Source organism: Rhinatrema bivittatum, chromosome 2 (genome assembly GCF_901001135.1).
Source record: "Rhinatrema bivittatum chromosome 2, aRhiBiv1.1, whole genome shotgun sequence".
Classification (NCBI taxonomy): Eukaryota; Metazoa; Chordata; class Amphibia; order Gymnophiona; family Rhinatrematidae; genus Rhinatrema; species Rhinatrema bivittatum.
Window position 1 is genome coordinate 605,380,458 of NC_042616.1, and position 26,058 is coordinate 605,406,515.

General features: G+C 42.7%; 1 protein-coding gene across 2 annotated transcripts in view; it reads left to right on the top strand.

Annotated features, from left to right (window-relative positions):
* Positions 1-26,058, top strand: part of TAF4B (TATA-box binding protein associated factor 4b) — a 202,139-nt gene that overhangs the window by 67,835 nt on the left and 108,246 nt on the right. The gene's annotated exons all lie outside the window — the stretch shown is intronic.

Sequence of the window (26,058 nt, forward strand, 5' to 3'; positions counted from 1 at the left end):
TGCCTGAAAGATGAAGGCCTAAGGAAGGCGGCAGCAGGTATGAGCCCCAATCCTTGACATGAGGCTGAACAGTGAACCTACTCCTCATCTAGGAACAAGTCATCATCAGGCTGTCATTACAGGAGGCTGAATCCTCCCCATTTCTATGCTTGGGATCTGCTTCAGGTGTTGTGTGGTGCAGAAGCCTGTGGTGCTTGATGAGATGCCAAGAAGAGCACCTAGACAACGTGAGGGGCCTCCTTCGGGGCCATCCCTTCAGAACTGAAGAAAAAGTGCAGTTTTATTGAAGCAGGACCGCCTCAATGCCGAGGTGGGAGATATCCTTGTTGGTGCATAACCTTTCATCCTTCATGGCGTGGAAGATTCTCATGGCATCGAGTCATGTTTTACCTGTAACCAGGGCCGACTAGGATGCTGTCCATATTTTCAACACACAGCTTGATATCTATGCACAGTCATTCCACTCTGCGCCACATACCAAGGCACCGTCAGATTTTTCAGATTGAGTGCTTTGGCATATAAGCCTAGGCATCCTACTACTGAGGTTAGGGTGCAGTAGGTGGCACGGCTGGTGTTGTCTATGGACCAGAGTGCCGTTTGATGGGGTATATTGATACAACCAGTGTGGAGTGCCTCACAGATAGCCACTGATACAGCAGCCATAGCTGCCATGGCATAGAGTACCTCCATGACTGTATGGACTGCCCTTGGTTCACCGATTTGGGTTTCTGAAGAGGATCTCTCTCCTGCCACTGCAGCACAGAGAGTTCCCCAGTCCATGGGGGCCTGCTGTTGATGGAAGATGTTTTTCCCACATAGTGGTGTGTGCTTCTCTGCAAGAGCTTCTGGACTTAGGAGTAAGTCCTCTCCACAAGGTGATTAATTCTCCTCATCCAGGGGAGTCCCATCATGAGTCAGAAGTAGCTGAAGCAGACTTTGTCCTTTCTGAATTTTTACCATATATTTCCCCCTCAGAACAGCAGAAGCCTTCTCTGTCATTCTCTTTGAGGTCATGGCTCTGGTTCTCCTGTGGTCTGGAGAAGAAGCTTCTATGGAGATTCCTTCAGATCCATTACCTGACTTGCCTCAGCGTATTTCACTACTCACAGGATCTTCGATAAGCCAGCAAATATACTGTCCATCAGTATCAGGAAAGAAAAGGACTCAAATAGAGGTCTATGGGCTTTTTTAGTTTCTTTAACCTCCAGCAGATTTTATGGCTATCTCTCTGTTCACCAGCTTCTCAGGACTGCCAGATAAGGATGTGAGAGACATCGTGCTTGCCAGTGGCCCATAAACTGGGTTTAAAAGACTGTCAAAGCTTCCCCAGGTTTTGGGATCATCTAACTTCTCCATCATTCTTTATGTATGTATTTATTTGAAAAGTGCAAAATATAAGATTTTTTTTTAAACAGAGTTCAATATAGATTACAGTTTAACATATTGACAGGTTGATTTTAAAATGAGTGCACGTGAGCGAGGATATGCTGGATATTTTAATAGTGCATGCACTTGCAAATGTGCGTTTTAAAATGCATCAAACATGCGTAAGCATGCTCCTAAGTGTAAGAGGTTACTCTAGCACAGCTAGCACTTGTCTGTCTTCCATAGGACCGTGTCATCTTTTGCTTGTGTTTGCCAGCGAAATTTAAAACATGCTCGCGTTTTCCAGTTAGTCCAGTTAATAGTGAGGTCTTTCAAATCCCCCTCTGATTCTTCATCCTGTATGCTGCTCAGTTGACCCAGTCCCCTTACCCTGTTCTCTAAGCTATACAACTCGAGAGCTACAGACTTGCTCCTTATCAGGAACAGCAGTAAAGTTGCGTGGATATCTAGCGTACGTGCGCTGTGGCTTTCATTTTTAAAATTTGGAGTTAAGTGCCTAGGTCTTGGCTCTGTTCTGGAAAGCCCATTATTCCACCCATATCCCGCCCCCCCCCTTATTCCTCAGGTGCGCACAGGTACCTATGTGCGTATTTTGCAGCTTTTTAAAATCTGTGTTGCTCGCGTGCAGCCCACATATGCATGTATGTGTGCATTTTTGCTCTAGCAACGCTTTTAAAAATTGACCAGATAGGTTACAGACATTTACAAAACATAACACTGAATAAAATCACTTAAAAATGCACATTTAGCTCTGAATCTTTTACACAAAAACTGGGAAAATAGTTGATGATTTGGTTGGATGTCTCTTTCCTGGGTTTCATTGTTGCCAGGTGTCAGCTAAATTTATAGCCAAAGTCTGTTCAAAACTAGCCCAAAACTAGACAATTTAAAAAAAAAAAAAAGAGAAAAAAAATACCTTTTCTTTAAAATCGATACATTGCTTTATACTAACCCCTGCTGTAACAGAGAAACAATGGCCGTTTTTTGTGGTTTACATACCAGTAAAATAATTTGATAAAGGGCAAGAATTGTTTTTTTTTATTCTTTATTACTTTTGGAGTATTGCTATAATTGTTCTTTCATGATAACTAGATCAGTGAAACAAACTCCTTTTCCAAATGTATTTTGATTTGTATTTTTTTTAGAGCGCAGAATGAAAGGTGTGAAGGCTTACAATGCACTGTAGGCATGCACTTTTATAAATGGCGACAGAAAGTATGCGGGTTCTTGCATTGCAAATGCACACGTGTACTGAAACACACACGTGTAAAATGCTGCTATAACTTTACAGGTGCCAGCTTATGCAGACTGTTGAAAATTACATTCTGAATGGAATGCACACATAAACTGCATCAGTTTGCAGGGGGAAATTACCTGCATACTTCCCCTTTGAAAATTAATCCACCAAAACTATTGCATGCGTTTACACCTGCTAATTTGTACGCAGATTTTTTTTTTTCTGGCAAAATTCATGTGTATGCATTTGAAAATACTAAAGTATACCCATAAATGCAAACTGTACCTCCAGTCACGCCTTTGCTCAGTGCAGGTAAACTTACGTGTAGATAATTTTGTAAAGGGCCTTCGTCAACAAGCAGGATGTAATCCAACATAACTAGTGGGTAATGTCATCCGACGGCGCTCACATGGACCCAGCTCTCGGCGCTCAGTAATCTTCGTGAGCGCCCATGGACGCAGCCTCAGATTACCCTTGGACTTTCTTCATCCAGCTGCCTCATGGACATATTCCCAGTCTCTGAGGTCCGTATTCAGAAGCATTTAGCTGGGTAACTCAGAAATTATCCGGCTCAAATGAACATTTGAGCACTTACTCGGCTGAATTTTAGCCAGATAACTTTTTATCAGGCGAAACTTTGGCTGGATAAGTTAGGGGTGTTCCGGGAGCATAACTGGGATGATAAAGGGGTTGGAATGGCTCCCCTTATGAGGAAAGGCTAAAGAGGTTAGGGCTGTTCAGCTTGGAGAAGAGATGGCTGAGGGGGGGATATGATAGAGGTCTATAAAATCATGAGGACAAGAATGAGTAAATGTGAATCTGTTATATACTCCTTTAGATAATAGAAGGAGTAGGAGGCACTCCAGGAAGTTAGCAAGTAGCACATTTAAAAACAAAACAGAGAAAATTCTTTTTCACTCAATGCACAATTAAGCTCTGGAATTCATTGCCAGAGGATATGGTTAGGGTAGTTAGTGTAGCTGGGCATAAAAAACATTTGTATAAGTTCCTGGAGGAGAAGTCCATAAACCGCTATTAATCAAGTTGACTTAGGGGTAAATTTTCAAAACCTTATGCGCATAAATCCCAGGCTTATGCGCGCCGGTCCAATTTTCAAAGGCCCGGCCACACGTGTAAATCCCCAGGATGTGTGTAAGTCCCGGGGCCGAGGGACTTACGTGCCAGTGTGCCGGGGGTTCGCGTGCCGGCATGCGCAACTTACTCCTGCCCCGAGTCAGGAGCAAATGGTAAGACAAGGATTTGGGGGGGTGGGAAGGTTAGGGGGAAGGGGTAGGAAGGTTAGTATAGGAGGTAGGGAAGTTCCCTCCCAGGCCACTCCTAAATTGGAGCGGACTGGGAGGGAACTGCGGAAGGCCGCGGCGTCAGTGCACGCAGGTTGAACAAATGTGCACCCCCTTGCGCGTGCCGACACCCCCCCCCCCCCATTTTATAACATGCGCACGCATGTTATAAAAACACGGGTCCATGTGTGTGCGCCGGGTAGCGCGTGCACAAGTTTTTAAAATCTACCTCTTGGGGAACAACCACTGTTATTACTGGTATTATCCGGCTAACTTTAGGATAGCTGGATATATTCAGAGGCTGAATATGGACCTCATTGTTAATTTTTTTGCTTCATTTCAGTTAATGCTTAGGACTGTAAATTGCTAATCCCTCTTTTTTTCATTGCTGCCTCGACAGGCCCTCAAAACGAACTTTAAAAGTTCTATGAAAAAAATATATTTTTAGATGGAAAAGCCTTAGGAGAAGAAACCCATGGTCAGCCGTTTCAAGGCCCTGGGTGTGTGTGTGTAGGTGCTCCTTGCCCATCACGGAGACTTGCATGGTCTGCTGTTGCTGCCTGGGCCCAGACCAGGATGCCCCTGAATTGCCCTGGTTGGGGCAGGATGCCTCTGCTAGCATAGTGGACCTGCACATGGAAGATTTAACTTCTGAGGAAGTCAACCAAAAATGCTTTAAATATAGTTGCCAAGTGACCCAGTTTCCAAAAGTAGACTTTTGCCCTGTTGGATTTTCTGACATCTTTCCTGTTGCGTTTGCATACATGTGATGATTACAAATAACACAGTATACTAAGATATACATTTTAAAACCCAGAAATGGCAAAAAAAAAAAAAAAAAAGACTCCAGAAAAGGCATCACTTGGCACCTGATTTGAAACTTTTTTTTTTTTTTGCTCAGCCGATTTCCAGCCAGACCTCTTGTTTTGTTCACAAGAAAAGGCAGGAATCGGACAGCCTGATTTGCAGATTTTGCCCTTCCCATCAGATCTGTGGTGTGCTTTGGCTGCCCAGAGAATCAAATAACTACAGCTTGCACACTGGAGAGACTAGGGCCCCCTTGCTTATATGTAGCAAATCAAATCATTTGGGGGGTGATATTCAGTCACTGGCTGGAAGGCAAAGTTATCTAGATAAACTTATTCGGCTAACTTTGGAGATGTATTCAGAGGCGCAGCCACACTGTTGAATATAGACAGCTTATCGTATCTGGCTAACTTTTCAACAGCTCTGCAACAGGACCAGCGTTAGATTTGTTATCCTGCTAACCTGACTCCTCCAAGAAATGCCCCTGTGTTACCTGGCTACATTTTAACTGGACAATGAGATATCTGAGCTAAGGTTTAGCTGGATGAGTGCCCAAAATATTCAAAAGTCAGTATTTAACTGGATAACTTGTTATCCAGTTAAATGCCTCTGAATATGGACCTTTTGAGAATCTGGGAAGGACAGCAAAAAAGGAAAAGTAGAAGCCGCTGTTCATCAGTCAAACACTAGGGGGTGCCAGAGATTCAGCCTTATATTTGAGTGCAGCACTCTTAGTTCACTTAAGCTTGTGACAGGATAGGTATAGAACTAATTTAGGGAAGTTCTTGAGGGCTTGTAAAGGGCATTAGCTCATTAAACTAACACACAGTAACAGCGGCTGCATGAGGTGGCTTTTTTTTTTTTTACTTCAGGTGATAGTATGCACTCTGGGCAATAGAGGCAGCTCCTTTAATTTGTAGTCCTAGTAGAAATACAGGTCAGCATATCTGAGGGGCCAATGTCATCTGGTGTGCCAAGCTTGGAGCACCATTTTATCTACATTTTTAGCACCCGTTTTTGTGATCTAAATTTTACGCACAGTTTAAAGATTTTAACACTTACAAATGTACGCCAAAATTAGCTCACCTCCATGCAAATCCCATTCAAATGAAGGTGTTTACTATTTCACCCCAATACAGGGAGATGTATGAAAAGCTTAATGCAGGTTTTATTAATATTTGAAATTTATCTGCCGGGTCAAACATCAAATAAAAGTGAACTCAGGCTAGTGTTAATCTCTGGCACTGTGCCAGCTTGTTCCTGAGACCTGGAGTTTCTGCGCTTGGGTCTCCTGGCTCTTGCGTAGGCCACTACACCGGGGAACTCCAGGTCTGGGACCACACTAGCACGGCACCATGGATTTATGCTAGCTCAAGAAAAGTGAGTTAACTTTCATTCCACGTCTGCCCCAGAAATTAAACTTCCAGGCTTAAAAAAACTGGGCTAAGCAATGAGGTGTTTCAGTTCAAGACTTCAAGGCTACTGAGACTCTATCCTGGGGACCTTCTGAGCCAGAGGAGTCCTGCCACAGAAGCAGAGTCCCCAGAACCTACCACTAACTCGCCCCTGACCTTCCTGTAGGCCCTGCTTTGCTTACCTTTCTTGGCTCTTTCCTGTCTTCTGTGCAGTACATTTGGAAATGGCAGAGGTGCAGCTGAAATCACTACCATTTTTAAATGCACAGTATGGAAGACAGGAGGCACCAAGGAAGGTGAGTATAGTGGGGCCTATAGAGGGGAAGGGTGGAGAGGTTGGGACCCTCTGGTTCAGGGTGGGGTTCCAGAGCCTTCAGTTTTTTGTTTTTTTTTACAGTTAAAATGGTAGTAAAGTTAATGCACTTAAAATTTACTTAAATTGTTAGCACACCTGGCTTATGTGTAAAAGCATGCTAAGCTTTTAATGCATATTTTGTCTTGACACATCTTTTTTTCTTAAACTCCTGATGCATTAGCATATCGTTTGCTTACTGTATCGGGAATTAGCTCTATTTTTTACACATGAGTAAAAATGTATGGAAAAACCTATGCGCACTCTGTGTGAACCATTTTGACCAATTTTATTTTGTAAAAGCGGTATATAAATATTTTATAATAAATAAAATTGTGAAGGCAAGGGAGATGGCATGAAAGAGACTTTCCAAGTAAAAATAAATATCCTTATGCTGAGCTGACCCCTGCTGTGGACTCCGTGTTCTTCCTGTTCTCTTCCTCCACCCCACCCGCACCCACCTCACTGATTTATTGGTTGGTTCGACTCCCTGAAATAGGAAGATAGTAGTGTCCCATGCTAGCTGAATGGGGTTACAGTATTCTCGGTTAACTTATATTTGAAGATCATGGGCCTTATACAAAAATATATATACAGAGAAAATTATTCAGTAATACTCCTTTCCAGTATGTAAAGTAACAGTGATAGTAGTCTTATGATCTATGTAAATGATTTGTAGTGATTTCATTTCCCTCTTGTGACTGACTAAGGAGAAAACCAGGTAGATAAGATATGGAACATAGGACCTCTGTTTTAGGAGTTTATAACTAAATACTAAAAAAGTCTTGTGGTAAATTTATTTATTTTAAAATCTATTTAATAGGTTTATAGCTTGCTTTTTCAGATTGCTCAAAGTGGTCTATACCTATAGCTTCATACTCATTTTAACTTGTGGGCGATCAACTTATTGTCTACAGTGCAGACTCTTAATATTATTAAGGTCCTTCATTTTCAGTTTAAACCAATTTTCACCCATAAATTCAGTTTTTCCAAAAGTGAATATTGGTTTAAACTGATTTTCATCCTCGTGTTAGGCTGATTGAAGAGCAGCTCCAGAGCTGCAGATGCAGCATCTCAAGGCCTCCTGCAACTGCTGGAAGCCAGTGTGGGCCAAAACACCTGTAGTGTTTCAAGTTCTGCTCCCCCACCAGTGTAAGCACTTGCCCTCCAATGCCATTGATGTGCTGTTTCAAGTCCCATTTCCCCCTCTCACCAAGCAGCCAAGATGCCTGCTGCATTCAGTGCAACATTTGAAGTGGGCCATGCCCACCAGAAGCACTTCCCAGCAGGCTTCCTGGCCCCACAAAAACAGTGCAGTGCTGCAGAGCTTGGGAGCCTCAGTAAGCATGCTGCCGAAGGAGAGAGGAGGTATCTGGAGCACCAATAGTAAGGATGAATGCTGTTGTAATGCGGGGAGTGGATGGGGAGGAAAGAAATTCTCATTGGGGGGTGTGGAGAAAGAAAGGGACATGGCTAGGCAGCAGATGAGAGTAGAGAAAGGGATGCTGGTGAGTGGGAGAATCTGTTTAATATTCTTTTATTGTCCTGGCTTCCATCCTCCAAAATAGTCTGATATTTAAAATAAGTTACATTTTTCCACTGACTTTCTCCTGTTTTTGTTCTTGTCAAAATAAATCCTGATATACTTCGGGAAAATTAAAACAAATAAAAACCAAAAATGAAGGTCCCTAAATATTACAGATAAAAACCCATCCCCACAGCTCAGGCTGCAATCTTTTGGTGCAGGAAACTCTTGTTCAACTCTACCTGTATGATGGGACTAGCAGGGCTGGGCTGTAATGTGGATGCAACTTGCTTGAGTTTGGGTAGATAGCAGAGGTGACTACTTCTGCTGCAGGCTTCCCTTTAGTGCTACTTTCAGAGGTTTGGAAGAGCCAACTCTAGACCCAAGAAAGTCAGTGGGGAAGCAAAAATGAACATCCATTGATGCTATATGCTGTCACTAAAACTAAAGCTTTTGCAGTGTAAGTACGCTAGGAGAACGCCTTACTGAATAGGTGCCATAAATCATAAAATATGAATTCCTGTCCCCAAGGTAAGCTCTAGTTGCCGAACACCTTTCTAGATTTATTTTATTTATTTATTTATTTATTTATTTAAGTTTTTTTATATACCAACATTCAAGACGGTAGTCCCATCATGCTGGTTCACAAGAAACAGGGGTGCAATAAACTTTACAATTTGAACAATGGTGCAGAAAAGCAGTGTGCCAAGACCAACTGGCGACATGGCATCCTTTCCTAGTATCTCAACCCACTGCTAGAAATTCATGACTGACTTCGACCAGATCCAAAATGCAGCAAATGTATAATGATTTTTAAAAGCTGCAGTCACATAGTTTTGATGCCCTATAGTGACCACTAAACATCTCCGCACAACCTCTAAATAGAAATTAAGATATTGTTAGTATTAGTTCTTGTCACAAAGAAGTCGATTTTTAAACACCTAGCCAGCAGAGAACCTGGCAGCGGCAAGCAGTGATGTCTCTAGATATAGAAATATTGGGTGGGGGAGCATAGTTGCCAGGGCCGTGAGAGATTTCGGAGCACAGGACAAATTGTTTGGTGGTCTCTATTATCCTTACAAGTTTTATTGTAGGGATAAACGCCATGTGTAATCTGTACCTCTTTAACTCCCATAAAGTTTGTAATCTCTGAGGGGATAGGCCCAGGTGTTTGCCCTCTTACCAGGTCCATGGTAATAAACATGTACAAGTGCTTTAAATAACACATGGGACACCTGTGTTGAGTCCAGCCATCTTACTTACGTAACTCTGTGGCCAGGGGATTTGTTGTTTCCCCTGGGGCCATAAAAGTATTTATTCTTCGGGGCTACTCTCTCCATCATATTCCCTCTCTCTACAGATCGCTGGGGTGAGTTTTTGCTGTGGGGGGAAGGAAATCCTTCGTGGCCCAGGTGATGGAGTGTTTCTCCTTAAGTGTGTGTATCTCTTTGGTACTATCTTTTCCTCAAAAACAAACAGGCTGGACACAGACTTGGTGTTCAAATAAAATGTACTGATTATTTCCAAAACGTCAGTTGTAGTCCAGTATACTTTTCACAATTGAAACTGCACATTAGAGTTATTGACGTAGCCTGTCTGCTGGGGTGCTCGTGCCCATCTCTCTAGCTCCTGGGCGGGGGGGGGGAGGGAGGGAGCGAGCTTGCCATATTTTCTTCATCAGTGTCCAACCACCTAGTCGGATGGGGAATCCTATGGCGGAATCCCAAATCACAAAAAGATTCTTCCTGAGTCCAAAGATATGTCTCTTGCTCACAGCCTGTGTCCTGGTCCCTTTGGAGTTGAGATCCATTTGGGAGTCTCCAGGTCTTGAAGTTCCATCCTGCACTGACTTTCAATTCTGTGTGACTTCTCGGGGGGGAGTCTGATGTTCCCAGTCTTAAACAAAATTCTCAGTCTCCTGACTCCAAGTTGTGAGGAGGGGTGGGAAAAACCCACACTAACTACAATAACAAAAAAAAAAGGGGGGGGGTGTGGAAATCCAAATGTCTTTAAGTTCAGAAATCCCATGCTTGGTAATGCTATCTCTGACCTTGCTTCTTCTAGGGCAGTGGTTCTCAACCCTGTCCTGGGGACCCCACAGCCAGTCGGGTTTTCAAGATTTCCACAATGAATATGCATGAGAGAACATTTGCATGCACTGCCTCCATAGCATGCAAATTTTCTCTCATGCATATTCATTGTGGATATCTTGAAAACCCAACTGGCTGTGGGGTCCCCAGGACAGGGTTGAGAACCACTGTTCTAGGGAGTAGTGGAGTTGCTCATAGGTCTCCAGTCCCTGCTTTCTGGATTTGGGGAGAAGGGGGTGTTTCCCTCCCCAAAGTGCACAGGGTGTTTCCCAGAATGAGAAAAACCATTAAAATTCCTGACAAAACTTATCTCTTCTTCAAAAACCTAAGCAGACCCTCTCAGACAGGGAGTGTACTGAAGAGGGATCTCCTTGAACGCCGGAAAACCAACCGGGCCCAGCTCAGCAGGGGACAGGGAAAAATAGCGCCTTACTCTTCAAGAGCCAACTCAAAATGACCATGCTTTCTCTACCACTGACTCTTCCTAGTGCCCTTGGGATAGCCAGTCACAGTCAACTCTTTGGAGAGACTGTAATGGAATGGAAACTCCCACTAAGCTGTTATCATTAATGGGTAGGAGACTAGGGCCATCTAGTAGCTGACCAAAGCATCAGACATACTTATTTTCTTCACAACACATAACCCAACCAACTTTGGGGCCAATGTAATAAGCTGCAGTAGACCTGGTGAAGGTTTCTGCACATGGTATACGCTCGTTTTTCCGCAGTAATCTTGCGCATGTATGTAATGCGGTTAGTACAGAAAAAATTCACGGCCAAACCCTCTCAAAAAGCCGTGGCTAGTTTAGCGCAAGTCCATGCTAATGCCATGCAATGGAGGCAATTAACTATTCATGGACAATGCAGAGAGCCGTGCTGGTGTTAGTGCAGGCTTTTTAAGTGGGTGTTTTAGTGCCTGGGTCAGGGCAGGAGTTAAGTGTAAGTGTCTGTCTGAAGGTCCAAAAATTAAATGGCAGAAACCAGAAGAGAGATTGGAGAGGGAACAGCACATGTCGGAAATGCTGAATGCTTTTGTAGTCCCTTCCAAACCTTTGCTGCATTTCCTGTACTCAATGGCAGCTACCATTATAGCTCCCACGCAGTCTGTGACGGATCATGGAGGAATTAGACATTGCTCTACTCACCTTCAGTCCCACTCCTGGACCACTATTTCACTACTGTCTTAAAGGCTTTCAACTGAGAAACAATCATGGGTCACCACATTAATGCGTATTTATGCGTGGTTTATTGAACAGAGCCTTCAGCGCACTTTTTAGTGCACAGATATGTTTTGCGCGGATTTTCTGTGCGTATCATTTGCATGTCGTTCTCTTATTACATTCCGCAGAGGTGCCTGCTTTTGCTGCGCGTGCTAAAAAAAAAAAAATGCACACAGACAACTAGCGCCAAATTCACTGCCGGTCTTATTACATCGGCCCCAGTATGTCGCCAGCAAGGGGTAATTGTTTTAATTCAGCACCTCGCATCCTGAAGAATCAGTGCTCTGCTAGATGGTAAAGTTTTAATTACAGTGCATGTCACCATTCAAATCTCAATAACTGATGTTTGTCACCACTAGACTAATGCAAACCATGGTTCTCACTGCAAGAATGGTTGCTTGCAAACCATGGAATGAGCGGGATCCAGATAAAGTTATTGGCATAGCCTCCCTAGAATTCACAACTGCTCTACAGGGAGTTGCATGCTGGTACTCCTCAGACCATGAGCGCTCTCTAAAGTGACTCTCTGAAATATTGGCCTGCTCAGAATAAAAAAGATTGAACCATCAGGATCTCCCACTGGTGGTGGGGGGACTGCAATGAGCCGTTTCACTAAATAACCATAGGCTATACAAGCAGATAGCTTCAGCCAGGAGCAAAGGGTGAGACAAGCATTAGCCTGAGCTAATCCTCTTAGCCATATCCGTGATCTCACCACTCTACTGGAGGGATCTGCATCCCCAGCCCTGAAATAAATAACTCAGATCAAACACTTGCTGTATGCAAATGATCTGATCATTTCATACCATCCTAAAGATCTACAAAAGGATTTGAATCTGCTAGACTTACTGCAAATCTATGGCCCTACTGGTCAATCTGGAAAATATAAAACAATTATGATTGTCCAGTAAAATTCAAAGAATCTTCAACAATTTGCAATTTCATATCAACAATTAAGAAATTGAACATCGACTAGACCAATGGTTCACAACCTGGGGTCTGCGAGAACATCAAAAGGGTCTGCCAGAAGGAAGGCAATCAAAGTGTAACTTCTGAGAAATATAGCAGCTGACCTCATCTCTGAGGAGCTATGCTCTAGGGCTCCTGTTGCCTAATCCCACTGCCTGATCCCCTGCTGAGGAGATTGATTGTAGCCTCAAGAAGCCCAAACTGGTAGGGAGAAGAGGCAAGGAAAAGTGCAACTGATTGCTATTACCAAGACTCTGAAGCTGCACAGAGAGGAGGAGGGGAAGTGCACTGCCACCAGCACCTTCAACATCCGCTGTTCCACACGACCAGAGGCAGCAGCAAGCAGGGTGATGACCCCGAGGACCATTTCTGGCCATTGCTACATATGCTTTGGCTGTCCTGCTGGCGTGGCAGTGAGGGGGAAAAAACATCTTGAGGGAGTAGTGGGATCAGAGGGAAGGAAGGCAGGATGGAAGGGTCCAAAATGGGATCAGCACTCAGGGCTGGAGAAAGGGGGTCACAGTGAGGAAAGGGTGAAAGAGCATGGAAGTGAAAGTATTTGGAAAGGGCCTTCAGAGGAATGCATCTCTTGCTTTACTGAGATGTTTGTATTTATATAAGAGCCTTAAAAATGCTGCTACAATCTCTTGTGCTGTTTGTATTATCTAAATAGTCATGTGTTGATTTTACTGAGATGTGTTTTATTCTTAGTCCTGTTGTTGACTTATTTGACATTTAGTTCTTTTTTTTAACTAGTTTATTCCTTTTATTGATAGATATCAAGTTTAGTCCTGACTGAAATCTCCTTCAGACTAGAGCTGTTTAGTTTCCTTCGGATTATATGCTACCTTTCAGATATTTTGTACCCCTCTGTGGGAGAGGGGAGAAAAGAGGAGGCAAGGCACTCAGGAAGGGAACCATGCAGGAAGGGTGCAGGAGGGAAAGCACTCAAGAAGGGGTATTCCAGGGAAGGGGGACATGGGAGGGAGAGGACAGAAGGGGGGCAGCATTAGGGAAGGGGCTATGGATGAGGGCAGGCAGGGTAATAGGAAAAGGGGAGGGGAGGGAGGGTAAACTCTCAGAAGGGCATCACATGAGGAAAGTAGGAGGGACAGAACCAGAGAGGTAAAAGCACGAGTGAGAGCTCTTAGGAAGGATCCGTAGGTGGAAGAAAGCAGGGCAGGAGGGAAGGAACTTGGAAAGGGGCCATAAAGGGAGGGCAGGAGAGAGAGTGCAGTTTATATCATTTATTTTTTTTTTATTTTATCTTGATCTTTATATTCTACTGTTCAGCACTTCAAAGCAGAGTACGTTCAGGTACTGTAGGTATATCAGAAACCAATCCTTAAATAATATTAACATTAACATTACAAATGATTCTGGAGTGCATATTATTTATTACATTAATCCGTTTTTTTTATATGACTTTTAACTACATGTAAAAATGGAATAGATGCACGTGAGGGTATACAACATTTTTGGAGGTTGGAAGTCCATGCTTCACAGAAGGTTGGGAACCCCAGGTCTAGACTATGGAAACCTTGACCTGACGCTAATTGTATCTGGGGAGAATAAGTTGGCTGTAAAACAGTATAAGAAAATGGTTTAAGGGCCTACTATGCAAGAAAGAAACCCATAGCCAGCTGTGGTTCTGCTGCCCACCATAAGAACATGTCATACTGGGTCAGACCAAGGGTCCATCAAGCCCAGGATCCTGTTTCCAACAGTGGCCAATCCAGGCCATAAGAACCTGGCAACTACCCAAAAACTAAGTCTATTCCATGTTACCGTTGCTAGTAATAGCGGTGGTTATTATCTAAGTCAACTTAATAGCCGGTAATGGACTTCTCCTCCAAGAACTTATCCAATCCTTTTCTAAACACAGCTATACTAACTGCACTAACCACATCTTCTGGCAACAAATTCCAGAGTTTAATTGTGCGTTGAGTGAAAAAGAACTTTCTCCGATTAGTTTTAAATGTGCCACATGCTAACTTCATGGAGTGCCCCCTAGTCTTTCTATTATCCGAAAGAGTAAAAAACCGATTCACATCTACCCGTTCTAGACCTCTCATGATTTTAAACACCTCTATCATATCCCCCCTCAGCCGTCTCCTCTCCAAGCTGAAAAGTCCTAACCTCTTTAGTCTTTCCTCATAGGGGAGCTGTTCCATTCCCTTTATCATTTTGGTCGCCCTTCTCTGTACCTTCTCCATCGCAATTATATCTTTTTTGAGATGCGGCGAACAGAATTGTACCCAGTATTCAAGGTGCGGTCTCAACATGGAGTGATACAGAGGCATTATGACATTTTCCCTTTTATTCACCATTCCCTTTCTAATAATGCCCAACATTCTGTTTGCTTTTTTGACTGCCACAGCACACTGAACAGAAGATTTCAATGTGTTATCCACTATGATGCCTAGATCTCTTTCTTGGTTAGGTTCCATATTAGGTGCTACTAACATTGTATAACTATAGCATGGGCTATTTTTCCCTATATGCATCACCTTGCACTTGTCCACATTAAATTTCATCTGCCATTTTGATGCCCAATTTTCCAGCCTCACAAGATCTTCCTGCAATTTATCACAATCTGCTTGTGATTTAACTACTCTGAACAATTTTGTATCATCTGCAAATTTGATTACCTCACTTGTCGTATTTCTTTCCAGATCATTTATAAATATATTGAAAAGTAAGGGTCCCAATACAGATCCCTGAGGCACTCCACTGCCCACACCCTTCTACTGAGAAAATTGTCCATTTAATCCTACTCTCTGTTTCCTGTCTTTTAGCCAGTTTGTAATCCACGAAAAGGACATCGCCACCTATCCCATGACTTTTTATTTTCCTAGAAGCCTGTCATGAGGAACGTTGTCAAATGCCTTCTGAAAATCCAAGTACACTACATCTACAAGTTCACCTTTATCCACATGTTTATTAACTCCTTCAAAAAGGTGAAGCAGATTTGTGAGGCAAGACTTGCCTTGGGTAAAGCCATGCTGACTTTGTTTCATTAAACCATGTATTTCTATATGTTCTGTGATTTTGATGTTTAGAATACTTTCCACTATATTTCCTGGCACTGAAGTCAGGCTAACCGGTCTGTAGTTTCCCGGATCGCCCCTGGAGCCCTTTTTAAATATTGGGGTTACATTAGTTATCCTCCAGTCTTCAGGTACAATGGATGATTTTAATGACAAGTTACAAATTTTTACTAATAGGTCTGAAATTTCATTTTTTAGTTCCTTCAGAACTCTGGGGTGTATACCATCCAGTCCAGGTGATTTAATACTCTTCAGTTTGTCAATCAGGTCTACCACATCTTCTAGGTTCACCGTGATTTGGTTCAGTCCATCTGAATCATTACCCATGAAAACCTTCTCCAGTACGGGAACCTCTCCAACATCCTCTTCAGTAAACACCGAAGAAAAGAAATCATTTAATCTTTCCACGATGGCTTTATCTTCTCTAAGTGCCTCTTTAACCCCTCGATCATCTAACGGTCCAACAGACTCCCTCACAGGCTTTCTGCTTCGGATAATTTTAAAAAAGGTTTTACTGTGAGTTTTTGCCTCTACGGCCAACTTCTTTTCAAATTCTCTCTTAGCCTGTCTTATCAATGTCTTACATTTAACTTGCCAGCGTTTATGCATTATCCTATTTTCTTCTGTTGGATCCTTCTTCCAATTTTTGAATGAAGATCTTTTGGCTAAAATAGCTTCTTTCACCTCTCCTTTTAACCATGCTGGTAATCGTTTTTCCTTCTTTCCACCTTTCTTAATGTGTGGAATACATCTGGATTGTGCTTCTAGGATGGTATTTTTAACAATGACCATGCCTCTTACACACTTTTTATTTTTGTAGTTACTCCTTTCAGTTTTTTTCTAACAATTTTTCTCATTTTATCAAAGTTTCCCTTTTGAAAGTTTAGCACGAGAGCTGTGGATTTCCTTACTGTCCCCCTTCCAAATCCTGTTCTCCACTGAGAATTAGATCTAAAATTGCTCCCTCTCTCGTCTGTTCCTGAACCAATTGCTCCATAAAGCTATCATTTATTCCATCCAGGAACTTTATCTCTCTAGCGGGTCCCGATGATACATTTACCCAGTCAATATTGGGGTAATTGAAGTCTCCCATTAATACCGCACAACCAATTTGGTTAGCTTCCCTAATTTCTCTTAGCATTTCACAGTCTCACCATCTTGACCAGGTGGACGGTAGTATACTCCTATCACTATAGTCTTCCCCGACACACAAGGGATTTCTACCCATAAAGAGTCAATTGTGCATTTAGTCTCGTGCAGGATGTTTATCCTGTTGGACTGTATGCCATCCCGGACATAAAGCACCACACTGCCTCCCGGGTGCTCTTCTCTGTCATTGTGATATAATTTGTACCCCGGTATAGCACTGTCCCATTGGTTGTCCTCCTTCCACCATGTCTCTGAGATGCCAATTAAGTCTGTGTCATCATTCACAGCTATATAATCCAATTCACACTCAGAAAACCCCCTTTTTTGGTTTATTTTTCATAAGATAATTGAACATTAAATAGCTCAAAATCTGTGAGTCTTATCATTAAACCGGCATTATTCATGCAGGAGGTCGGCGGATCTAGTGTCTGACCCAAACCAACCTCGCTGCTGCAAACTGAAAATTTTTTTTAAAGAGACGGAGGGCAGGTTTCATATATATGAGTTTCAAACCCCAACCAGGGTGTACTCAATTTTGTATATATAATCATTAACCAAAACCACCACCGTCCGATTTTTTTAGGAAACTCTGTGCAACCAGTACAAATTAAATCTTCATGTCCCGATGTGATATTCTTATATTCTTATATTCATCTTATTTTTATAAGATATCAAAACACAGATGACTTGGCAAAATATTTTGAAAAAGTCCCGACTTATCTGATGATGATTGAAAGCCCGACGTAGCCACGTTTCTGGTCCGCGAACAGACCTTTCTTCAGGGGATGTTATCCTGTATGCATAATAGCCGGTGAATCAAAAGCCTTCTGTGGAAAATCAATTATTTCTTCAAACAGACGCCATGAGTGCGTTCAGTGATGTTGAAACATCGCTGAACATCGTGGTTTCAACATCGCTGAACGCACTCATGGCGTCTGTTTGAAGAAATAATTGATTTTCCACAGAAGGCTTTTGATTCACCGGCTATTATGCATACAGGATAACATCCCCTGAAGAAAGGTCTGTTCGCGGACCAGAAACGTGGCTACGTCGGGCTTTCAATCATCATCAGATAAGTCGGGACTTTTTCAAAATATTTTGCCAAGTCATCTGTGTTTTGATATCTTATAAAAATAAGATGAATATAAGAATATCACATCGGGACATGAAGATTTAATTTGTACTGGTTGCACAGAGTTTCCTAAAAAAATCGGACGGTGGTGGTTTTGGTTAATGATTATATATACAAAATTGAGTACACCCTGGTTGGGGTTTGAAACTCATATATATGAAACCTGCCCTCCGTCTCTTTAAAAAAATTTTTCAGTTTGCAGCAGCGAGGTTGGTTTGGGTCAGACACTAGATCCGCCGACCTCCTGCATGAATAATGCCGGTTTAATGATAAGACTCACAGATTTTGAGCTATTTAATGTTCAATTATCTTATGAAAAATAAACCAAAAAAGGGGGTTTTCTGAGTGTGAATTGGATTATATAGTGTGATCCCCCCCAAAAAATCGTTTTGGGTGCTCTTTTGATATTTGATCATTCACAGCTATACATTCTAATTCTCCCATCTTATTTTTTAGACTTCTGGCATTAGCATACAAACATTTCAAAGTTTGTTTTTTGTTTGTATTTTCATTCTGCTTTTTAATTGATACGGATAAGTTAGAATTTTTTAGTTACAGGCACTTGGACTACTTTTCTTATTATTGGAACCTCACTGTCGTTATGCTCTAATTCTAATGCATCTTTAGTATCCTTTGAAGATACCTCTTTCCGAACCATGCACTGCTGAATGACTGTCTGCTTTCCCCTTTGCTCTAGTTTAAAAGCTGCTCTATCTCCTTTTTAAAGGTTAGCGCCAGAAGTCTGGTTCCACTCTGGTTAAGGTGGAGCCCATCCCTTCGGAAGAGACTCCCCCTTCCCCAAAAGGTTTCCCAGTTCCTAACAAAACTGAATCCCTCTTCCTTGCACCATCGTCTCATCCACGCATTGAGACTCTGGAGCTCTGCCTTTCTCTGGTGACCTGCGCGTGGAACAGGGAGCATTTCAGAGAATGCTACCCTGGAGGTTCTGGATTTAAGCTTTCTACCTAAGAGCCTAAATTTGGCTTCCAGCACTTCCCTCCCACATTTTCTTATGTCGTTGGTGCCCACATGTACCACGACAGCCGGCTTCTCCCCAGGTAATGTGTTTTTTTTAACACAGAGCTAGCAAACGGCAAGAGAGGCAGGCCTGTGGCAATGGAAGGGAGTGTATGTATTCTACCATGTCCCTCTGCGGTATGTTGGCAAGGCCCAGATAGCAGTGGAGGGCGTAGCAAAGCAGAGGCAGTGCTAGTAAAAGAGCATCAGTAGTGGGTAAGTAAGAGGATTTGGGAAGTGGGTGAGTGCAAATGAGGGAGGAGGAGGATCAGATAGGTGGATTTTAAGTTTTCCAGCTCATGGGCTACCCCCGTAAGCCGGCTCACTCACCTCAGGCTGTCGTTGGCCTCTTCTTCTCAGCAGGGATGCCACCACTATGACACTTGCAAGGGTTCCCCTAGGCACGCGTACACCTAACTTTAAAAGCCCCGCGGCAGGAACCACTTAGGCTGGCGCAAAGAGACAATGTCACATGGCTGGGTATTTAATCCCGGCTGTGCAACAAATCAGTGCCTCAGCAATAGGCCGCCTGCATCCTGCAGTGAGAGTTGCTGCTCTTGGAGCTCCTTTTCCTGTGTTTATGATTCTGCCTTCCTGATCCTGCACTCCAAGCCCAGCCTGCCTTGTCCTTCCTGCTCTATTGTCTTCGACTTTCCCAGCATCCTCCTCACCTACCCTCAAAATGATTGCCAGATTTGACCATTGCCTGAACTCTGACCATCCTTGCCAGTCACCTGTCATTGATCTTGGCCTGAACTCTGACCGTTTTCACCAGCTGCCTGCCTCTGACCCCAGCCTGGACCTTGACCATCCTAGACTACAGACTACCTCTGACCCTAGCCATGTTTGGGACCTACATCGATATCAACTCCCATGAAACTCACATCTAAGTCCTGCCGGACCCCGGAACTCAAGGGCTCAACCCAAAGGGAAAGGGTTGGTATAGGTGAAGCTCCAGAACAGCCTCCGACCAGCCTAGTTCTACCAACAACAAGGGTCCACGAACCTTGCAAGTTGGTAAGGCCATAGACCCTGCAGTCATGTCCTTGCTTCAGGCCATTGCGGCCTGGCCCAACTAGTCCAGGAACAACATACTGTGCTGGACCAGGTCACTACGGCCGTGAAAAAGCTGGCAGTCTGCATGGATGCCCTGAATCCAGCACCCACTCCTTTGGCAGTGGCTGCATCTCCTTCTAACAGTGCCATAGTATCCAGACTGGTACCCCAGCTTCCGACGCCACCCTACTACAATGGTGATCCTAAGGAGTGCTGAGGGTTTGTGAATCAGTGCAGAATACACTTTGAATTATTCTAGTCTGTTACTGATGGATCGCTCTAAGATCCTCTATAACCTCTTGCTGCTTGCTGGCACGGCCTTAGCTTGGACTTTCCACATATGGGAGAAGGAGGCCCCCTTGCTCCACAGTCTGACAGACTTCATGTAGAAATTCAGGCTAGTGTTCGAAGAACCTGGACATACCTCTTCCCTGGCTGCAGATCTGCCAGGGGACATGCATCTTAGGCAAATATGCTATTGAGTTCTGCTCCCTGGCCTCTGAATTACATTGGGGAGTAGATAGCCTCACAGGTATATATTTATACAAGGGCTGTCAGAAAGGAAGGATAAGCTAGCAGGCCGAGATGTCCCTACCTCGCGGGATGATTTGATTTCTTTAGCTGGCTGTATTGACCACCGCTTTCAGGAAAGGGCTAGAGAGATTAAACCCACTTGATGGACAATATCCCTAGTACCACATTTCCAATGGCCTTTGTCTCCAGAACCCACCTCAGATACTCTAACAACTGAGGAGCTCTGCAACTTGAAGTTACCTTTCTCCAGAGGAGGCAGATGGGCTTATGTTTCTGCTCTGCAGGCAGGGGACATATCATGTCCAATTGCCCAGAGAAGCAGAAAAATTTGCATGCCTAGGGTTGACTGGGGACAGCAACACTAGGGTGTACATCTTCCTCCCCTCAGCTTCTTGCCCCTGTCATGATCTCCACAGGGGAGATCCAGCTTCACATAGAAGCCTTTCTTGACTACAGAGCCAGAGGAAAATTTATAGACCAAGCCCTGGTCCGCCAATCCATGACCATTTCCTCCATCTATCTGGATCCCCTTCCTGGTCAGCTCATGAAGATGATCATTTCCATATCTCTACATACCAGACTTCTTCACTTAGAAACCATTTCATTCCATGTAAGCCCTCAAGCTGTGAAAGCCATTATTTTGGGTCTATCTTGGCTTCAGCAGCATCAGCCGTAATCAACTGGACCTTTCTGGAACTGGCCTAGTTGGAACTCTTCTTGCTCACCACCCGCCTGGCATCAATTCAGCGTCCAGTTTGTTTGGCTAACACGGCTACGATGCCTGGGCTTCCCTCCACAGTATGCAGGCTATATTGATGTATTCTCCAAACAGCAAGTAGAGACACTACTACAGCATTGTCCTTACAATTGTGGCATTAAGCTCTTCCCAGACAAAATACCCCTGTGAGGAAGGGTCTATCCACTGTCTCCACCAGAAACCAAGGCCATGAGCAAATATATTAAAGAGAATCTAGCCAGGAGGTTTATCCGGCCCTCCTCATCTCCTGCAGGAGTTTGTTTCTTCTTTGTAGCTAGAAAAGATGGGTCTCTCAGACTGTGCACTGACTACAAAGGCCTTAATGTCCTTACCAAAAACAATCATTACCCATTGCTGCTCATCACAGAACTGTTTGTTCACTTGTAGGGTGCTAAAATCTTTACCAAGCTAGATTTAAGAGGATCCTATAACTTCATTCGCATCAAAAAACAGCCTTCAGTACTTGGAATGGACACTTTCTTTGCTTTGTTTTGGGCTTTGTAATGCTCCAGCCATGTTTCAAAACATGGCCAATGAAATGTTCTGGCATCCTCTTAGTTCCTACTTTGTGGTCTACTTAGATAATATCTGATCCCATCTGGAGCAGTGGGACGAGGGGACCTGACCTGAGGATTTGCTCCCTCTCTCCCCCACTCCCCCACCTGGAGAAGGGAAGAAGACACCGGTCTGGCCAGCTTGTGCCCACCCACCTACTTCCCTTCAGCCCACCCTCCAACACCAACGAGGGCAGAAGAAAGCACTCACAATGTTAGAGGCGCTTGCGCCGGTACGAAGGAGCATAACAACTCTCCAGTAATCTCTTCCTGCCTAATGTTTACACTCCTATTATTGAATGTTCAGTCACTATGAAAAAAAATCCCACTAATCTGCTAGAGGAACTAAATCATAACTTCTGCATAACGGAAACCTGGCTGAAAGACAAAGATAATGTACTCTTAAATCCAAATTGATCATCCCAACTATGACATCTTTCACTTCCCCAGACAGAAACGAAAAGGTGGGGGGTCTTCCAATAATCAGAAAAAAAAACTTAAACCATATAAAGTCGAGATGAACCCTCCGTACGAGGTGGCAATACTAAAATCACCACAACTAAACATAGGTATGGTCTATTGCTCCCCCCCCCCCTCTCCTCCCCGGAATACTACAAAAAGACTGTTCATCTCTAATTGAAATATTTACTAAAGCGTTACCTTCAACTGACTCTACAATAATCGTAGGAGACTTTAACCTACATGTAGATAACACACCTAAAACTACAGCATGTGAAATCTTTTTAGATACTGTGGAAGCAATATGTTGGTCACAATTTATAGCCTACCCCACTCATAAAGCAGGACACATTCTTGACCTAATATTTGCCAATCACAATAATTGCCTAATCAATTCTTCTCACAATATATGGCCCTGGACTGATCACCAACTAATAAAAGCAGAAATAACCCTCCTCAACATAAAGCAAACAAATTCAAATAACAATCAATCTTTTACCTACAGAAAAAAGATAGAACCAAAAATATTTGAAGAAATAAAAAATAAGATAATTGATTTTAATCAAGATAATGCCTCCACAGCTTTTGACTCTTGGGATTAAATCATCAATGAAATAGCAGATAAACTAAGCCTAGTCCAGTCAAAAATGTTCCAAAAAGAATATAATATTTCTAAACAAAAGAAACAATGGTAAAGCGAAGCGCTAAGACACACTAAATAGACACTAAGAAAATCTGAAAAACAATGGCGGAAATGCAAATCTATAGAATCCCTAGAAAGATACAGATCCCTACTAACAAATGACTGCAAACAAATCAATAGAGCAATAAAGACTACTATGCTAAACAGATTCATGGTGTAATATTCAATTACAAATTACTCTACGAAACACTTTAAAAACTTAATCATGGACCCATCTTCTTCCATCTCGAATGACTTCTTTTCAAAGAATTCCTGCAGTGAATATGCCACTTCTTTGTTAGATAAAATCAATAGGTTAAAAATACAATTCTCCACCTGCTTGCCAACAAAAGAACCCAAAGAAAAAAACATGGACAAGCAAAATTGAACAAATTCGACATAGTATCTAAATTCGAAATTAACCAAATCGTTACAAAAATAAAGCCTGCTATCTACCCACTGGACCAATCCCCACAAGTTCCGTAGAAATAGTACACAGCATAATTACTCCAACAGTCACAATCATGATCAACCACTTGTTATCAGAAGGATTGGACCCTGCTGGGCAAAAAAAGCAGTGATTAAACCAATCCTAAAAAATAAAACTGGCAGAATTGAAGATTGGGACAATTATCGACCAATATCCAACTTGCCTTTTATTGCAGACATCCTAGAAAAAGCAGTGTTATCCCACTAGAAAACCACCTAGAAGACAATAATCTATATCTAATTCAATTTGAATTCAGAAAATATCGTTCAACAGAAACTTTACTCCTTTCTTTAACAGACCCTTTACTACAGGGGTTTGACAATGATGAATTTTATATCTTGGTACTAATTGATTTAACGGCAGCCTTCGACACTGTGGACCATACCCTGCCTTGCCAACATTTGAGAAAAATTGGAGTAGATGGAAATGTTATCAAATGGTTCTCTTCCTTTCTATTAGATAGGACATTCCAAGTCAGACTGGGAAATCACATATCTGACAGCTTCACAATCGATACAAGTGTCCCCCAGGGTGCAGCACTCTCAGTAACATTATTCAACATTTATATGCTGCCTCTATGTACAGCACTAGTGGAACAAGGAATCAACTTCTTATACACAGATGACATACAATTCTACATCCCATAATCTTTTGACAAAACTGTATCGACTGTCTACATACATAAAGGCAATACAACAAGAACTATCCCAGCTGAAACTAACACTAAACACCGAAAAAACTGAAATAGTATGGTTAAGGAGAAACTCCTCTATAGTCAAACTGCCATCCCTAGACCTGGGTAACTTTAACATTACAACTTCAGATCAAGTATGGGACATGGGAGTACAGATTGATGAGAACTTTGCAATGAAAAAACACATAAACAAACTGATTAAAACAGGATACTCCAAGTTGAGAATATTACATCGGTTGAAACCATTACTAACTTTACGGGACTTCTGCACAGTTTTACAAACACTAATATTACTGCAATTCCCTATTACTAGGCCTACCTTCAGGACTATTAAGATCACTACAGTTATTACAAAATGCCTCAGCAAGACTTTTATTAGGGACAAGGAAATTTGACCATATAACCCCCTCACTGATAGCACTGCACTGGCTACCAGTACAATCCATAATTCATTATAAGGTATTAACACTAATTTTCAGTATCATCAACGACATAAATCCCGGCTTAGTAGGAATGACACTTCAACCATACACACTGCAGTGAGCACTAAGATCGCAAAACAAAGGACTAATAATTGTACTGACAATGTGGAGTACACATTGGACACAAATTAGAAACCGAATATTCTCCATAGTGGGCCAAAAGTTGTGGAATTCTCTACCAAAGACATTACATATGATAAAGAAGGAAAGAGTTTTAAACGTGAACTGAAAACCTGGCTCTTCAGAAATGCATATGATTTAACTTAAAATATCAATATGCTGATAACTTCACTTTCAAAAATCATAGAAAGTAGAATGAGTACTAAACAGTGAGCGATGTAAAGTACATTATGACAACTTACTGACTAATGCATGAATGAAATTAAAATGGAACTTACAGATTACAAAATACTATCCTAGCCCCCTAGTTAACATGTATTTGATGTTGTGTTGACCTAGAATATGATTATTGAACTAGAATATGAATGTTACTTTTGTAAACCACGGGGATCTTCTTTTGGAACGACAGTATATAAAATGCTTAAATAAATAAAATAAATATCCTCATCTACTCCTAGTCCTTGGCTTCTCACTGAGAACATGTGAGGCAGGTGCTTCAACGACTACGGGAACACCACCTCTATGCAAAACTAGAGAAGTGCCTCTTTGAACAAGAACAACTTCCCTTCTCGGGCTACATCCTTTCTTATACCAGCCTCCTGATGGACCTGGCAAAACAGCCATTTTGGATTGGTCCTATCTGGTCGGCTTTCAGGCCCTACAACTCTTCCTGGAATTTGCCAATTACTACTGCCAGTTCATTCTTGAGGATTCCATGCTAGCGGCCCAGCCTCGACCAGAAAAAGGGCAAACATCTGGAACTGGTTGCAGGAAACTATTGATGCCTTTCAACTGCAAAAATACTCTTCTGCCTTGTTCCTTCTTCTTCTAGAAGCTTTCCCCGGCAGAGAGAAACTACACGATTGGGGATCACAAACTCTCCTGGCAGTAAAATTGCCTTTGGAGGAATGGCGACACCTCCTAGAGGGTGCCAGGCACCGGATCACTATCTACACAGATCATAAGAATCTGGAGTACCTTCAGCAAGCCCAACAACTCAATCCAACAGGTTCGCTTTTGCCAGTTTGATTTTGAGCTCCACTATCGACCAGCTGTGAAAAGCCTACAGGCAGATGCACTCTCCCATTCTTTTTTGATGGAAAATGTAACTGAGATCCTGCAAAAATCTTCCTTGCTTCTGCTACTTCTGTCCCTGCTGGGAAGATAGTTGTGCCCAAGAGACTCCAAGAAAGATTATTAAATTGGGTGTATGACTCTCGCGTGGTGGGACATCCCATGGAATCCCAAACTCTTGACCTCCTTCAACACCACTGCTGGTGATATCAAGTAAAGAGAGAATGAAAAAAATAAATGGATTATGGCCCTAAGTGTGTATAGAGCAAACCTGTTCATATCCGACCCTGGGAGTTGTTACATCCGTTGCCAGCCCCCAGGGAACCCTAGATCCACATTTCCACAGACTTCAATGTAGATCTCCCATACGGAGTCACTATGATATGAGTCATAGAGGACAGATTCTCTAAAATGGCACATTTTGTACCTCTCTTTGGGCTACCTTCAGCTCTTGAACTGGCCCATCTATTTGTCCAATGTGTCTTCACCCTCTCACATTCTGTCCGA